This window comes from Pan troglodytes, chromosome 7, assembly GCF_028858775.2.
Source record: "Pan troglodytes isolate AG18354 chromosome 7, NHGRI_mPanTro3-v2.0_pri, whole genome shotgun sequence".
Taxonomy (NCBI): Eukaryota; Metazoa; Chordata; class Mammalia; order Primates; family Hominidae; genus Pan; species Pan troglodytes.
In genome coordinates, this window is record NC_072405.2 from 102,942,192 (window position 1) to 102,961,590 (window position 19,399).

Genomic DNA, 19,399 nt, shown 5'->3' on the forward strand with positions numbered 1-19,399 from the left:
CAACAGTGTCTGTCACAGGAGGACACATGGCCTTCACTCTGTGCCATGATCACAGCTCTTCCTCATCCATAGGTTCTCTTACTTCTGTAGGAACTATGGTATTATTGCTCTCCAAACTTTGTTTACTTACTTTCCTGGAGATTGCCTGCCTACTGGCTGTAAGAACTGGAAGCTCTAAATAATAACGGGGCTATACTGTTTATTTATTGCTGCTTTGGAACAGAAAGCCAACTGAAGTCCTTTAGTGTAGTGGGTAAGAAGGACTTTCAGCTAAGAAAAGCTGGCACTGTAAACACAGTGGTTCTGGCAGGGGAAGTGCCTGATTAGGGATCTCTAGTTTCCTCAATTCCCATATGCAGGCATCTATATGCATTTAGAGCTTGTGAATTTTTTCTATTTTCGATATACCATGAATGAGAGGGTATAATTTAAAGGGCTAAAGCAAGAGGCATATTTTAGAAGTATCTCTAATTTAAATATTTGAGCCATATGCAAGATTAGAACATGTGCTTCACTGCATTAAACACTACTTAGAATGTACTGATTCCTATTTTAGTCTTTGTAGTAGTCATTAGCATGGTTGGTGAAATAGTTCTCTGCCTTCCTTGTACATGATAGGGTTGTACATTCTGGCCCTCTTCTGCTTAGGTGTGTCCATGTGACTATTTCTGATGAATGATTCATAAGTAGAAATGATGTTCAATGGCTAATGGGAAAACTTCCAGATCCCTCTACCCACCCTACCCTCTAGCCAACCAATAATGTTCAAAACTGGGGGTGATCCATCAGCTTAGATCCTGAAGTGAAATCAAGGAAGAACCTAGAACCCAGTGAAGAACCCAGAACTCACATATGTTGGTCATGTAGCAGGAGCAAGAAATAAAGTTCATTTTGAGGTTTTTGTGCTTTTTGTTATTGCAGCATACTCTAGCACATCTTGATTACTACACCACTGTTAATCATTTCAGTCTTAGCATAGATGTCCAAATTTCTCTTTTTAGCTACCACACTTTGATCACAGTACTTATCCATTTAAATTGCACTTACATTGTCTCTCCCATTTATTAGTTTACAATTATCTTGAGAACACAGATGTCTCACTTATCTTTACATTTTCAATTTTTAGTACATTGTCCCTATATCATAGACACTCAATACTGTTTAATTGAATGGACTTTAATTTGTGCAATGTCAACATTTCAGCTCTGTGCTCAAATGGCAGGTGAGCTACAGTGACAATTAATCTTAAGTAACATTATTTGGATATGTGCCTCTCTTAAAGTTAAACAAGGGAAAAATAATAAAGTTAGTCTGATGTAGTAGAGAAATATATTAAATTTAGGAGGTTTGAGTCAGACTTCTGATTCTGGCTGTATGATATTTAATAATTTATTTTGGCAAATATTTATTAGTTGTCCATTTACCATATGCCAGTGTTCCCGGCCCTGATAATAGTAAGAGTTCTCGTGGAATTAACAGGGTCATGGCAAGTCACATAATGAGTTAATTTTTATCCTCTTTAATAAATTAAAGACAATAACATATACTTATGTTTGTTGTGTTGTTTGAAGGAAATAATATATGTATATGACTTTTGTAAATTTCAAAGCATTTCAAAAATGTGAACCTAAGGTACTTTTATTTTAAAATTTTTGAATAATACATTTTGCCAGTAATTATCTGCATGGATGCTTAATAGTTCAATATTCCAGATATTATAATAGATGACTCATTTCTTATGACAAGTTGGGATCCATAAAGAAAAAAACTTTCAAACTATTCAGCAATCATTATGAAATTTTATATCAGTGTTTTAGCTTGGAGGAGGGTGTGTGTGCTAAAAAAAAAAAAAAAACAGCAATAAATCCACTTTTCATTTGGCAGAATGCAAGTTCTAATTTCTAATTTCAGTAAAGACAACTGTTTCCTAGAAAATAACATTGATTTACTTGTACATCTAATACAGAGCAATAATTGGGAGTGGCTAATATATAGGAAGAACAAAGACAATGATTGTGCCTACCAGGTGATAGAAACAGGATATTGCAACCCTTGTTCATAAAATGATTTATCCAAATGTTTTTGATCCATTCAAAGAAGAAATACTCTACGATTTTTTAATATATAGAAAAAGTATATAGGATATATATATATTTAAAAATAAACATGTGCTAAATGAGCCAGAGTTATGTGTGTGTATACCTACCCAAAAACTACCTGAAATTTTATACACAGCAGATTTAAACCCTAAATGATGATCTCTTTCATAATATCTCAGTTGTAGTGTTGAAAAAAATCAGAGATGACACAAACAAATGGAAAAACATTCCATGCTCATTGACAGAAAAAAATCAATATGTTAAAATGGCCACACTACCCAAAGCAATTTACAGATTCAATGCTTTTCCTATCAAACTGCTAATGACATTTTTCACTGAATTAGAAAACAGGTATTCTAAAATTCATATGAAACCACTAAAAGGGCTCAAATCACCAAAGCAATTCTAAGCAAAAAGAACAAAGCTGGAGTCATCACACTATCTGGCTTCAGATTATACTACAAGGCTACATAACCAAAATGGCATGGTACTGGTACAAAAACAAACACATAGACCAATGGACTAGGTTAGAGAACCCAGGAAAAAAGCTTCATATTTACAACCATCTGATCTTTGACAAAGTTGACAATAGCAAGGAATGGAAAAAGGACTCTCTATTTAATAAAATAGTTTTGGAATTACTGGTTAGCCATATGCAGAAGATTGAACATGGACCTCTTCCTTTCACCATGTACAAAAGCCAACTCAAAATGATTTAAAGACTTAAATGTATGACCTAAAACTATTAAAATCCTAGAAGAAAACCTAAGAAATACCATTCTAGACATAGGCCTTGGCAAATATTTCATGATGAAATATCCAAAAGCAACTGCAACAAAAACAAAATAGACAAATGGCACCTAATTAAATTAAAGAGCTTCTGCACAGTAAAATAAACATCATCAACAGAATAAACAGACAACCTACAGAATGGGAGAAAATATTCACAAACTATGCATCTGACAAAGTTCTAGTATTCAGAATCTATAAGGAATTTAGACAAATCAACAAGCAAAAAACCACCCCATTTAAAAATGGACAAAGGACATGAACAGACACTTCTCAAAAAAAGACACACACGTGGCCAACAAACAAGAAAAATGCTCAACACCACTAACTCATTAGAGAAATGTAAATCAAAACCACTGTGAGATACCATCTTATACCAGTTTGAATGGCTATTATAAACAAATCAAAATATAACTGATGTTGGCAAGGTTGTGAAGAAAAGAGAATGCTTATACACTTCTAGTGGGAATGTAAATTTGTTCAGCCACTGTCGAAATCAGCTTGAAGGCTTTTCAAAGAACTTAAAAAACAGGACTACCATTTGACCCAGCCATCCCATTACTGGATATATACCCAAAGGAATATAAATCATTCTACCGTAAAGATACATGGGCATGCATGCATATGTTCATTGTAGCACTGTTCACAATAGCAAAATCATGAACTCAACCTAGATGTCCATCAATTGTGAACTGGATAAAGAAAATGTGATACATATATACCATGGAATACAATGTAGCCATTAAAAAATTAAATTATGTCCTTTGCAGCAACATTGATGCAGCTGGAGGTCATTATCCTAAGCCAACCACCTGAGGATCAGAAAACCAAATATTGCATGTTCTTACTTAAAAATGGGAGCTAAACATTAAATACACATGGACGCAAAAAGGGAAAGAGCAAATACAGGGACCTACTTGAGGAGGGAGGCTAGGAGGAGAGTGAAGATCAAAAAACTACCTATTGGGTAACATGCTCACTAATTAAGTAACAGAATCATTTGTACACCAAACTCCAGTGACACGCAATTTAACCATGTAACAAACTTGCCCATGTACCCCCGAACATAAAATAACAGTTGAAATAAAAAATAATAATAATTTCTTAGTGGCAGAAATGGGACTATCTCACAAACTAGAGTAAAATTTGTACACTTTTTGATATACAAGATACATCAATTTATTTATTGTTTAAAAAATATGTCATCAATAATTATCTTCCACTTGCATTCATTTATTTATTCATTCATTTATTCTTTTAAAGAAATATTGATTTGAGCACCCATTCTATTCTAGAGGCTGTGCTGGTCCCTGTAAATATGAAGGTGAATTTCATTTAGTTTCTGCCTTCAAAGAGTTCACGATGTCTTCCAAATGCTTGCAAATACAAAGAAATGTATTAGGATGAACCACATGAAATTGCCTGATAAAATCCAAAAAACTGTAAGATGAAGGCATTGCTCTAAACAAGCCTAAAATCTATTTGGATACAAATGAAACAAGTAGGTAAGTATGTCTTCTCTATACTTTTTAAACCTTATTACAAGTAATATATTGACTACAACCGAATAAACCAGAAATATTTTCTAAGCTTATCTTATACATAGACCTAAAGAGCAAGATCAACCTGTGAATGAGTATAAAATGTCCTCTGAAAGGAATAGATGTCTCACCCATGTAAATTCAAATGAGAATTTTGGAAAAAATGGCCTTATATTGGAATTTTAAAACATCTTTGCTTTCTCTGGGAGAGGGAGTCAGCAGTACAGCTTAGCTTAAACTTTATATAAAGAATAAACTGCTATTGTTCTGGTGGTGACACCAACATCATGAAGTGACTGCCCTTGGGCATGTGGAGGTTTGTCTGGGTCTAGCAAGGGAGCTAGGCAGGGCAGAGACCATTACAAGATTCCAGGGCAAGTGTGGGACCATTGTGGTTGTCTTCCATTTTATTCTCTCTTGATGTGTAGCAACCTTATGGATGAAATGGATCTAATACCTGCTTAGCTCTCAGAGAGAGTCTTAATTGGCCTAAACTCTAAGAGTGGTCTTCTTTTGCCAAAATTATTGGTTCAGAAATGGGCTTGTGAGCTAGGCCTAAACCAATCAGTCATACTATTTTTCTAGTTGTATGGTCTGGTTCAGGGGAGGGCATTTCATTCAAATTGCTCTAATTATAGAGAAGCACAGGATTTCTGTTTGGCAGAGAAAGAGAAGATATCTATCTATCCTTGGATGTGAACCGGAAGTGCATGTCTCTGGAATCTGCTGGCAGACATCTTGTGATGAGAGGAGCCATTTTGAGAGTATGGAGAACATATAGAGAAGATTAGAGGCAAGAGAATGACAAAAAAATGGAACCAAAGATCAAAGACACTGTGAGCTCCGTATTTTCTTCCACGAAGCTCAAACGTTCAATAAAGTCTTGTAAAGGCAGTAGTATTATGGGTGAATTAGAGATAGACCTAATCAGGTCTGGGAGAGGATAATATCCTGAGTCCCACAGCCACTGTCAGCAGCAAAGTGTAACTATGTGCAGCAGGAGCATCACTAGCTACAGAGAGAGCTACCTGACAAGGCAGGTGGAATGGAAGAAGCAGAGGGACTACACCCAGCAACAAGGACTGAAGCATAATAGAAAGTTCCAGAAATATCTGGATGAAACTTAGAAAAGAAAAAAAAAATAGGGTGACAAGGTTTGTGGGATGTTTGTCATCACAAATCGAGTTACTCAAGATACTATTACAGAGAACATACTTTTCAGTCCATTCTCAGGTGTGCAATGATATGGAATATGTGTATTTCCTGTAGTGCAATCTAATCTGTGTCTTTTCTTCCTGGACAAAATCTTAATGTAGTCAACTCCAGATTTTCTCATTTTTTTTTAAGTCACTTAAGGATTCTTCCTTCTTTTCTAAACCTTTCCTCCCTAGGTATTAGATCCTCTTTATGATATTTTTTAATTTGCAATACTTTATGGTACTTTTCTTTAAGATTATTTTACATTAAGCAACTGTTTTATACAGCATTACAGAGTAAGAAACAGAGAGATTGTGGTTTGGGGTGCATTGAGATCCTTGGGTGTGACCATCCCTCCCATTTGGATTCTGGGGACTTGACTGCCTTTTGAAAGCCTCCACTCATTGGTACCCACATGGTCCCCTTGGTTATGGCACCAAGGCCCAAGAGACTACCTTTCAGCTTCTTTCCTGCTTTCTAAGCTTTTTTCTCTTCTCTGCTTCTCTGATACTCCTTCCTCTCCAAGTCCAGAGAGAATTAGCTTTTAGTTTTATTTCTGTCTTCTCTCTATGGCATAGGAAAGAAAAACTGATTATAAAAGAATTTTTCCCCAAATCCATGACTTACACAACAATATGGGCTTTGTATCTTCAAAAGACAACAATAAACTTCATTTGTTTTCCTTTGCATTTGGATGCACCTCACCTCTATATAGTGCTAGAGTCCAAGGTCTAGTTTGAGAGAGGAAGAGAGAGAAAGAGAGAGACAGACAGAATATGTTGGGGTGGGGGTAAACAAAAGGATTACAGGGATTAATAAACATCTTTGGTAGATATTATACCACCACAGTCTATATAGTGGTGGTATAATATTTACACAATGCACAGCAATACTAAACTGTGTGGCACAGGGATAAATGGTCTAGAATGTCACAGAGAAGGAATAATTTAGTGAGAGTCAGGAAATTAGGAAAGTTTTCCTAGAAGACCTAGGAACTCAGAGAAATTACAATAGACAAATCTAAGGATGGGAAATTCTAAGTTAAATAGAGAACAACAGAAGCAAAAACAAAGATGAGGGAATAAATGTGCCCTTGGAAAAGTGAGAAAGTTCACAGAAGTCTCCTGGTGATATTTCATGGAGTATGGAGAAAATTAAGACAGTATATTCATGTTTGAGACGGATTCTTAAAGATTCTGAAAATGAGGCACATTGTTCTAGATTTGATGAGGCAGAAAATAAGAATGTATTTGAGAGTGTCACAATATAACAAAAGATGTTTTTAAAGAATGGGTACTTGTTGTCTAGGGGCCATTCTCATCATAGACCTGTCCTTCCATGACTACATCATTTTTTAAAAAATAATTAAGCAAGGGGTTAATTATTGGCAAGTGTGGACAAGTTACCCAAGCCTTTTTAACATATGTAATTCTGTCCAATATCTGGACAGTAAAAAGCATGAACTTGATGCCAGTGTTTTGAAGCAATATTTTATCATTATAATTAGACTCTGACTCCCATTCTGTTGGTTCTCCAATGGCCAAAAGTTATGTGTTGCTCAAAACCTTTCTGTGGTCGGCTCAGCCAATTTATATAATAGGCTACCACATGCAGCCAAACCTATACAACCATAAATGTCTGTCCTTCTGGAAGGCTGAGGCATTCATGTTCTTAATCGGTGGCTTTTAGACACAAAATCATTACTCACTACTTTTGTTTTAAAAATTAACACTAAATTTTTAAAGATATAAACTCATAAACCTAGTTCTTTCTTGATCTGATTTCAATTTACATAAAATTTTATTGAATTTTAACATTACTATTAAGAGGGCTCTTAAAACATGAGTTATTCATCTTATTTAAACGTTTTGAGCTGCCTTTATAAATTTAGATTTTCATTTCTTTTGTATTTTACCTTTCCTGATTACATAAAATTTGCTGAGTAATCAAATAACATTTGTAGGAATACATGTTAAGTTTGTGGGTATGGTGAATCGTAATTTATCTTAAATAATACAGTACAATCTGATGCATCAAAATCTCAACTTTCTACTAAAAACACAAGTTAATGAAATAAGTTTGATTTGGTTCATCATTTCTCCATTTAACTCTATATTTTTTTAGGGTTAAAAAATCCTCTCAGGAAACTAATTACACAATTTCAAATAATTTGAGTTTCCCTTTCTAGGCAAGTTCTTAGAATTGCCTTCTCAGTCAGCTGGAGTTGCGCATCAACCAGAGATTATGGCCCCTGTAAAGCCAGAACTGCAGACGTCTGGGGACATTGTCCACAAAACTGGGAGAGGCAGACAGAGCAACAGATGAAATGGTCTCTGCTTTTGTGTCCACAGTAAAGTTACAGTTCACTAAATTCTTCATTTCACTTAAGGAGTTGGTAAATCATTTTAAAATTTTAGCTAACTTCCTTCATATTGCAGTTTAACTTTAAAAAATTTCCTTGGGTCTTTTAAGATATTAAGTGACATCTGATTGGTTTTAGCATTTTCCTTTTATTTTCTGGCTCCATATCATACTTTTGAGGATCATTTTAGCATTCAAATGACAATAACAAATGGCGAATGTTGTCTAAGCAAAGTATAAGAGAAAAATTTGCCCTCATTTATAATCCTCTAATATACCTGTAAGTCCATGATACATACATTATGCTCTGTTGAAATTCAATGCATCTTGAGGTTACTATGGTGAACCAAACACAGTTCTGGACATTAAGGATTGAAGTCAAATAAAGAAAATAGACAAGCAAAGAAAAACTTGCAAAGCCAAGTGTAACTGCTGGCTCTAAACCTACTGGGAAAGGAGACCAAATCTTCTCTTGAAATTATCAACAAATTGTCTACAGAGGAAACACTTTAGACTGCTGCATTAACTCTTCACATCACTTTAATGTTTTCCACTAGGGTGATGCTGAACAGAAGTCCCCAGAGGGCAGTCCTGGGATAGAAGCATCATCCCCGTCGCCTGTGAACTTGTTATAAATACCAACTTACCACTTTAGATCTACTGAGACAGAACTCCAGAAGAAGGCCCTGCAATCTGGGTTTTGTAAGTCCTCCAGGCGATTCTGATGACCGTTAAGTTTAAGAACCACTGTATTAGAATAACACCAAGCTAGGTAAGGTTGATCTCAACTTATGTGCATGTTAAAAAAATGATTATGTTCCAAAGTAAGGTTATACGTGGGATGTAAACGCTGAAGATTTAGCTACAAACTTATGTAGATGACTACTGATTCCTCAGCAAAGACCACAAATTCTGGTTTTGAATACTGAAATGCAGTATGCACTCTCTCAAATGATCGCTGATCAAATATTGCATTTAAGCATCCTTAGTGATTCTGAACCTGGATGACCTGTTGCAGGACTATCAGCAAAAAGATAAAAAACTATTGAACAAAGACCTTTGAATTATGCTCTTTAGAGCAAGTTTAGTTCTTAGAAGTACAGAGTGAACAGTAAAGCAGAAAAGCTACTAGTTTACTAGACCTTTTTCTACTGATGAAACAATAAATAGAGTTAAGAACAGCAGGTTTTCCACAAGACAGTAATTCTTTTAGTGTAAAATCACTGTGGGCTAATCCTGCATTAAATCACTAAGATGTGCTGTGTGAATGAAAACTTCAAAGGAACTCAAAGGACACATACAAAAAAATATGAAATTATGAACTCAACACCTTCTGATATATTTAACAGATTCCAATTCCGTCACAATCAAGATCTTTAATACAGAATGCTCCCTCTTTCCTCATTCACCCTCAGTGAATCAAGGCACAATAGTTCTAAGATTAAGCATAAGAACTCAGGTTAGATGAAAGAAATAGCTTCCCTCCCACTCTCCCAGTCCCAGATCTAAGATGGTTACTTAAAGCCCCAATTATTTGCCCAAATAATTATCAAGGCTTATAAATAAGACAGGAATTTGGCAATCAGCTAGTACCTCTTAAGTCTAGATTTATTCAGTGTGGTGAATAAACTATTCAGAAATTTAGAGAAAAATTATAAGAATCCTACTTTGGCATAACGGATTAACCAAAATACAATTTTCAAAGATCATTTATGATTAGTAATAATCCTATAAGAGTGAGTTTGGCTTTTAAGGCTAATTCCCCTCCTTACCAAAACATCTTGTGGTTTATGGATTAAGACAATGTGATTCTGATCACAATTAAAAGTTATCTTTATTTGAAACCTCCAAATATCCACTTATACATCAATCACCTGTATGATTGATTAGATTTCCTAGTCAAATAAATAGGCAGGCAAGGCTCTAATGTAAAAATAGGCTGCCAGTTGACATATTAGCAAATATCTTGGAAATACAATAAATAAATAAATAAAATGGGCCATGGTGGAAAGACAGAGGTACTGCTGTGCAAATTGAGGACAAGACCATCTCTGGGTTCAGTATCAACAATGACAAATGGAAGAAAGTCATTTTCACTCTGTTTCTATAGGCAATTTTACTATGGCACTGATTAGACGGGATTATTTTAAGGTGTGAAAAAATGTGAGGTGTTTAATAATATTTACTAAAGTTGAGAATCTGGCATGTGTTTTGTGTTTCATTGGGAAATGGGGGACGAGTTGCTTGATTTAGTGAGCAGACATTAGGTTGTCTTTTATTTACAGGCTAGGTCAGGAGGATAAGAAAAGATTAAGTATTGTTTCAACCTTGAAAGCAGAAAGTAGAAGACATTATAAACCTTGCTTATAAACCTTGCTTATAAACCTTAATTAGACTGCAGCTGAAACTGTTTTCCAAGCTGTAGTTCATAGACAAACCTAAGAGTTCACAGGAGATCTTTATCAGCAAACAGGAATCTCACTTCTATATTGTGAATTCATCTTCATACATTCCATCTTCCCAAAAACGTAGTAGATAAATGTAACACATATTAACATCCAACATAAGGCATCCACACTAGATTCTAATATGCACCATAGAAACCAAAGAAGTTAGTCTATAACAATATACAGTATATTTATTTAAGGTATAGTGCCCAACACATGGGAATGAATTAGCTCCACAATGAACGGTACATAATGAAACTTGCTGTTACTCCTATAGTGATATTTTAATAAACAACATAAGGGGTAGACATCCAAACTAAAATATTTTACATGAAAAAGTTCTTAAATGACATCTTATTCAAACCTATTTGGAGCTAGATGAAAAATATGCCAGAGTTATTCAAATACCTCTGTCATATGGAATTATTTCCCAGAGAAAGTCACCACTCCCAAAGCACTACACTCCTTCGCCAGTCAATCCTCTTTCTGGAATGTCAAGGCTATTTTAAATCTTGCCGCACCCTAAATAATGGATCTCTGTAGCTTGCACCAGCTAATTCCCAGTGCAGCCGGAGCTCCCAGCTCTTCACATCCATAAGCTGAAAATTAACAGCAATTTTTCATTATGACACTGGGACTCCAACTGTGAGCGTAAGTGTTTCAGAAAAAATAGAGCATGATATGATTTCCGTACATCTATATATTTTTTGAGGTTGCAAGAAAGCACAGCATTTTTCAGACCCACTTATGTAAATACAATGATACTCTAATAGAGGGGGAATTATCATTATATTTCATTTTAAATGTTTAAAAAAGAAAAACCTCATGGCACAAATTTGAACTAGCACATTGTTTTCTTGATTTACTGGGTTTGAAGAGATACTGAATGAATAGCCCTCTCTCATGCAATATTTCATGTACTTTCTATAGGTCTGTGAAATTTCTATAATGCAGCAAAATAAGCCTTGCCTCAGGTTTAATGTCTTCTGTTTATTAGCAGAATACTGTGCACCTGCTCAAGACACCTGCACATTTTAACTTAGCATTTTAAACTAAATCCAATCAACTCTGCATTAGCACACTGACTCACCATCTAGTACATTAAGGATTTAATGTTCAATTCATAAATTGCTTAGCAAGATGGATGTCTCCTCTCCTCTGTCTCTCTTGTTGCTCCTCCAGTCCCACCACCCCATGTGGAGGATTATCTATCACCGTAGAACAGTAGCTTTATCCTGACTGTCAAGTGGCATTAGTAGGTTATTTAACTCTAAGGAGGCAAATCCATAAGACTCATGGTCTGTTGTTCATGAGACAAACAGGAATTTTATTTGTGATTATAAATAGGCATATTTTCAAAAGGAAATGTCCATCAATCATGAGAACATGAACCTTGTGCATGACAATTTTTCTTTTTACTTGTAACAGCAGCTGCCAGTCTGTTTCCTATAGGTGGCAGGAAAAAACTGGAAGCCCTTTCTTTTTCTTCCTTCTGGGTTTGGCTTTATTGTTCTTGTATAATTCCCCAAACTATGTGCATTTATTTTTCAAGTAAAACATAACACATTGATAAAATATTTTATTTCTTATATTTAAATATATTCTCTCACTTCTTTCCCTACATCTGTGACCACTCATCCTTGGTTTCATTAACTAGCTTCTGCTTTTCAGCCTACCTCTTGCGTTTACCCATTCAGCAACTTGTTTTTGAGTTCTTAGTATCTTTACAGCACCTTCATAGGTGCTGGTAAACAGCATTTAAAAAACAGAAGATGTTTCTTGTTCTTATATAACTTACATCTTCATAGTAGGAAAGGATGGAAGCAGACAATAAATGAGTGAATAAACAGATAAATAAAAACAAAGATGTGACTCATCATAAGGGTAAGTGATATGAAATAAACAAACAGGATAATGAGATAGGAAGAAACAGTCAAGCGAATATCCTCGTTTCTTTTTAAAATTCAGTTCAATTAATTTGTATTTTATTTTACACACTAACTCTGAGCCAGTCCTTGTTTGATAATGGGACTACAAAGGTGGGTAAGTTTCACTTATACCTTAGCAGAACTCACATTCCATCAGAAAGAGAAAGACCTGAACAATCACAACAGACTGGCAAGTACTATAATAAACTTCCTATGATCAATAGAATAGGGAAATATTCTGATGTTACTCAAGGGTGTGAAGAAGACTTTTGCGAGCAAAGGATAACCGAGTGGACTGTTGAAGAAACAATAAAAATTAATTCAAATGGTTACAAAGTTAAAGAGCATTGCTGGTAGACATGCAAAAGCATAGAAGTTTAGGCAATTATGTACATTTAGAGACACGTATTTATTATTAATAAGGAGCATGAATGTTTGTGTGCTAGGTTTAAGTGTTTGGACTTCATCCAGAGGGCAGTAAGAAACTACTGAAACATTCTTTAGAAAGTAGAGATAAGATCGGGTTTGGGCTTTAGAGATATCCTTTGAACAATGTGAAAGTAGACATCATTCCAGGGTTTGGTTAGGGGGCTGGTAAAGACAGAGAAACCAATTAGGAAATGCTACAGTAAGTGCAAGGAAGATTGACAAGGGCCTGAACTAACGTATTGGAGGCACTCAATAATACATACATATGAGTGTGTGTGTGTGTATGTGAGTGTGTGTGCGTGCATAAAGAGTAATGAATGAGTGCCTGAATTAAAGGAGGGCCAGATAGGAGATTGGGGAATGAAAAGGCTTATTGATTTAATGTTGGCTTGTTCTAATGAAATATAATGTGAATCAGAGCATTAAGCAGAAAAACTCATGGGTGGAATGTGCCTATGTCCCAATCAAGGTGTTCTAGGCAGTTGTTCTCAACTCAGGGTGTTTTGCCATCCAAGGAACATCTGCACATGCATGGAAACGTTTTTGTTTTTCACAACCTGAGGGAGGTACTGCTGGCATCTAGTGGGTAGAGATGCTGCTGAACATCCTACAGTGCACAGGACCACAGCTGCAACAAAGAATAATCCAGACCACACAGGAGTGGCAAAGTTGAGAAACCATGCTCTCGAAGAATGATCTCAGTAGCAGTAGGTGTGAGTAAGCCTACTTAGTACAAATCCTCAGGAGCAGAAACCACTGTATTGAGGATAATGTCTAGGAGATGAAGCCCAGCTCAACGATTTGAAAAGGCTTTCACTCCAGGTCCACAAGCTTTATCTGAGTCAGTCAAGTAAGCAGTCTGCTTTCTTCATCTTGCTTTTCTTTTCTACACCTTTAGAAAAAAATCACAGCTAAAGGATATATTTGTAGGATACATCTCCTTGTTGATATTTACTTCTTTGTAATAGGCATGCATATTGCTGTTGGCCATGATGTAATGCAGGAATTTTCTAATCACTTTGGGAAAGAAAAGCGGCAACATATTACATTCTTGATAGATTAATACACACAGGTTTCAAAACCTGTTTTAATAATACAGTGTAATCAATTACCAGTGTGAGAGAGGATCAATAGCAGAATTGGATTATCTGAGAAGCTTGGTCTCAATTAATGATAATAATAATGTCTAATATTTATTGAGTGCTTACTAGCCATAACCCTTCTATGAGTTTACATGTGCTCCCTTAGTCCTTAAAAATACCTATGAGGAGGGTAGTATAACTGTTTGCATTTTGCAAATGAGAAAACCAAGACACAGGTGGCTCATAAACTTTTCAAATTCCACAACTAGCATGTTGGAGCCAGCACTCACACTCACGTCTCTGACTATAGAGCCACACTGATACTCACTGCTTTGCTGTTTCCGGAATTACTTGCTCTAATTATTACAAAGTCACACTGTTTTCTAAGTGGACCAACAAAAGAAAAATCTAATCATTCTTGGAAATGTAATAGTAACAGACACACAGTGGTGTCACCATATTTCCTTAAGGGGATCTGTCAAAGAACTCAAATATATTAAGTGGATTTAAGGTGAAATGTTTGTCATTCGTCCCCAGATTATGAACATTTGTAGAGATTTTCAGTTGTTCTTAAATTCCTGTGACAACTACTCCTTATTTCAACTGATTGGGAAAATTCTTGGTGATCAGAAAACTTGGAGTAAGAGAAAAGTGGAAATGGTTTCTTGAAAACTGAAAAGCAGCATTGCCCCCATGTAAGTATTGTGAAGCATCTGTGTTTTGTGTGGAAAACCTTTTTGAAAATAAAAATACATCTAGTGACGAAGAAAAATCCACATACGACTTAAGTCTTGCTGGAACCAAACACAGCTTTCAATAAGTAAATTTTGTATTGATCTATCTATATAAGTAAATACAGAAACAAAGTAGATAATACATTTATAAATTAGGTCCCCAAAGTACAAAACACTTGCAGCATTAACCTTGAAAATCATTTTTTTTTAAATTTCCAGTAAAGTGGTATGATTGTAATGGAATCTTGTCTCTCGTTTTTCTTTTTTAGGTTATTCTTCAATGGATTATTTCAAAAAAAGGAAGAAAAAATTAAGTGAACTCATAGCAACCTTTAAAAATGCATCCCCCCAAGAGATACAAAAAAAATTTTTCAAGAGAATATGAGCAATTTTAAAGTAATTTATAAAAATTTCAAGCACCTAGCATAGAGACTTGCACTTAATAGACATTTGTTGAATATTGAAGTTTTTGGAAAGTCTTCCCAAAGGTTTAAAGGACTAGACAGCTAGTGTCTAATTTGGCACAAACAAAATACATATAAGAAAGATGAAGGAGAACTCAAGAAATTTGTATGTTATTTGATGAATTTCCCTAAACATTAAATGGCAGATTTGAGGCCAGTGTCTATATGAGCAATTTGCACACATGTGTTATGACTTGAGGGTTGCACTTGATAATGACATTTCAAATAACACTTCATAAATTATAGTCACCCACATTATGTCACTTAGACCTCTAATGTTCTTATGAAGACATTAAGAGTATCTTTATTTCACAGACTCCAAAAGATTCAATATCCAACCTAATGCCCAAATGGCATTTGAACCTTGCTCCTGAGACAATTAAGCCAGTGTGTTTTGTTACCTAATAGTTTTTATACATTCCTTTAATCCTTTCTCATACTGGAATCTGTTTCACACTCTTATTTTTTCAAATGAGAAAACAGTCATTTTCACCTTCATTTAGGCATTCTCCCACTCAAGTGTGGGAAGAAATCCAGAGTTTCATGAACACAAAGTGATTCAAATAACTTTCCAAAGTCTCCTCTCACCCTTTCCAAATTATTCTATGAGTGGTCCTTCTGGTTTTAACTATAATGAAAACCAGACTTTCAGATTTAGTATGATATCATCAAGAGATAGCTATCTGTTATCAGTTTCAGAGCTTGTGGGTTTTCTTTAATCTCTTTCACTGGAGTGGAGGGTTGAGGCATCATTTGCTCTGTGCATCCTGGCTCTACTCCAAAGGCTTCCATTTTGGAGCCGGACCTCTGCACCAGTGCCAGGTCCAGTTGCTCAGCTCTGGCATTGCTACACTCAGCAGCATTTTATTTGAGTGAGTGAGGCCAGTCACTTTCTTAGCTAACTGGAAAAGAGCTTGCTGGTTTGGAGGACTGAATGGGTGCTGGTGTAAAATTATAGTGAATGCTTTTCTTCCCTTCCTGCACACAGAGCACATCATATATTCCCTCAGTACCCTATACCATAGGAAAGGGTGTCTGCACCTCTAAATGGAGGAAATTTTAATCCTTTAATAACTTTACCAGGACTAGGGAGCAATATCTTTTTTTTCTTTTTTGGTTTATTCTACCTGAGAATAGGAAAAACAGACAAAATTGCCCACAAAATATATGTGCATAGTAAAAATTATGACAAGAATACTCTCCAAGATAAACAAGCCACAGTTCCATTTCCTCTGAGAATCCAGCACTTGCTGTCATACATTGGTAACTCTGGCTTCCTACTTTGAATGATTCATGAATCAATGGCTTAAACTGTAACTGATTTAAGAAACTTAATGGCAAATTTCCACTACAGAAATTCAATGTGTTTGTTTAAAAATAAATTAAATTCCGAACCAAAGGATCCAGAAACTGTCCCATAGAGAAACCCTTTCTTTACCAAGCAGATGTTTAGATAACTTGTTTATTTTAAAGCCTGTCCTTCTTAGATTAAATTTGAATTCTTCTAGCTAGGGAATCTACATTATTAACTGTCAGCTAAAAATAATACAGAATAAGAAAATCACATGGAACCAGTCAAGGCAAAACAGAAACACAAAAGATGGTAATTCTCTTCAATTTCTCTCTTTTGGGGTAATAGAATTGGAAGCCAATAGTCACCATACGTGATAGGCACAATATGTTTTCTCCATTAAGTCTGATGATTTTATTTTTAGTACACAAGTCCTCCTAGGCTTTTCTAGTGCTTCTCCCCAAAGCAATAATTGGAATTACTCTATGTCATATAACAATGGGAAATGACTTAAGGAGGAATAGATGTTCACTTTACTAAACCTGTGCTCAGATTCTTCAGTTATTAAATCAAGGAGATGAGCAGCTAGGGTCTTATGTTTAATGCCTGCTTATATGGTAGCTGAAATGCACATGCTATACTTCGTGCACTGTAAGATTAATTCATAGCTAACCTTGAAGAAGTACTAAGGCGTTAGAAAATCTATGATTTTAGATTCCTTGATTTGTGTATTATGGGCAAGTGGATGTTTTTTTATTACTGGTATAGAAGGCTAAAACGAACCTTAAAGACTAATCATATTGTGATAGATTTACACTATGGAATGGTTAAATTTCAAGAAGACAGATTCTACAAATTTATGTGATCCAAAGCCAAGTCTCATCTCTCTACTCTTGAGCTCTGCTTGTACCTATTTCTAACTCAGTATTGACAGGATGAGTCTACAAACACTTCAGGATCTTTGATTCACAGAAGTTAAATATATTATCATATTATTTAAAGTCAAATTAGAACCATAAGAACCAAATGAAGGCTTTTTATCAGGCTATCTCTAACTAAATATTTGACACTTTAAAAATATCTAACTAGTATTAACACTTTGGATCTTCAGAAAAAATTTATTAGAGACATTATTAAAATTATCTGTAGGCTAGATTAAATGGAGCACTGTTATCTATTCATAAAAGTATCTTAAAGACCTTTAAAATACAGGTTGGGAAGAGTAAAAAAAATACATTGGTAAGTTACTTTTTTATCTTTTTGATGTGAAAGAAATTGAGAAGTGGAAAGTAAATATTTCATTTCAGTTTTATAAAGGAAAATCCTAGAAAATGTACTATAAAGAAAAAGTAAGGTTGTGTTTTCAATAACCCTCAGTAAACCTTTCAGACAATGTGAGGCTTGCCTCCTCTCTCCCAATTCATTTCAAGGACAGGTCAGTCATACACCCCAGCCACATGATGTTGGCACTCATCTTCAACCACACAATGGACTTCTATGGCTTCTCACCTTTATGGATGCTAATCTCTCTCACTAAATACTGCGCCCACCAGAGTCAACCCACCATACCCAACCCCAGGGTCCATCTGGTTCAGTAGGAAAAGCACAAACCAGCTGTTATTTTCTACATGAAGGCTACTCCAACTGCCCTGGGCAGAACTGTTTCCTGGATCCCCCTCTGAGCTACCAAGACAACTTGTTCTTAACAGCATGTACCTTTCTAATCCCATTGCCAAGCTATGACTTTTCAATGGCAATAGACCATGTTGAACTTAACTTTGTAACTTAATGACCTAGTGCAAATTCTTGGCACATATTTGATGCTTAACAAATGCATAAAATGTGAATGAATGAATGAATGAATGAATGAAAAAAACTCCAAGTACTTGGTTTTGCTTGAAGGTGTGTCCCAAGTTCTTTCGGCCTTCTAATTATTTGATCCATATGTGGGGAGTATAAACCATCTCAGAGGTTTCTGAAATGATATTAAATCTCAAAAATGTAAGATTTAAAGATTATCCAAGACTCAGAATGAGAAAAATATGTGGCATAGCTGTTCATCCTTAGTGACCTGAAGAATGTTGTTTAGAATTTCTTGTTTATTGGTGGTAGGAATGCATGAGTACAGGCTTTTGAAAAGCAGTTGGGTAAACTATGTATTTTATCCATCTGAAATACATAAACATTTTTATGAATAAAGTTTTCAATGCAGTGCTACTTTAAGCTGAACGTAAAATATATAAACAATTGTCCAACAACAGAAAGATAATTAATTAATTCAATAGAATATTATGGAGCTTTTATAATTTATAGGAAAGTACTAATAAAATGATATTATGGGAAAAGGAATATTTTGCATTCATGATCACCATTACTGTCTAACAATGTGTATAGAAAAATACTGATTAAAACAATAAAAAAGGAAGCCTTTTTTTCACTTATTGAATCTCCCATGTTTTTTTCTTTGGAACAAATTTACATTCTTTCACTGTCAAACATAGATTTAAAAATTTATATGAAACAGTAAACTGTTTATATTATTAAACTGTTAATATTCAAAGTTTTTTTTAGATAGAGTTTAAAATATTACAGTTGGAATAGAAGTAATAAAACAGTGGTTTTCACACTTTTCTGAGGAAGTTCAGGAGTCCAAAAGTGTACCTGTTTGTGTATAGTGAGTAACGTGCAATTCAATCAGAATAACTTTATTCTTATGTATTTTATTTACTGTGTTTCTATAAAATAGATTTTTTAAAATAAGAATTCTACCACTAAAGACAAGCTTGAGCAAAAACCTGTTTAAGATATAGAAAAAGAAACTGAGGTTTGGGAAAGCAAATTGACCCAGGGTTGTACATTGTTTTTTGTTTGTTTGTTTGTTTGTTTTTGAGACAGAGTCTCACTTAGTCACCCAAGCTGGAGTGCAGTGGTGTGATCTCGGCTCACTGCAACCTCCACCTCTTGGGTTCGAGTGATTCTCCTGCCTCAGCCTCCTGAGTAGCTGGAATTACAGGCATGCACCACCATGCCTGGCTAA

The 19,399-nt window shown here is 35.2% G+C and overlaps 1 long non-coding RNA gene across 1 annotated transcript in view; it reads right to left on the reverse strand.

Annotated features, from left to right (window-relative positions):
• Window positions 1–4,047: 4,047 nt before the first annotated feature.
• LOC107976386 (uncharacterized) overlaps window positions 4,048–19,399 on the reverse strand; it is a 42,859-nt gene continuing 27,507 nt past the window's right edge. Inside the window, exons 3-4 of the long non-coding RNA XR_001720303.2 lie at window positions 6,082–6,193; window positions 4,048–4,264 (exon numbers count right to left, since the gene is read on the reverse strand). This is a non-coding gene — a long non-coding RNA (uncharacterized LOC107976386). The remainder of the gene's footprint in view (window positions 4,265–6,081; window positions 6,194–19,399) is intronic.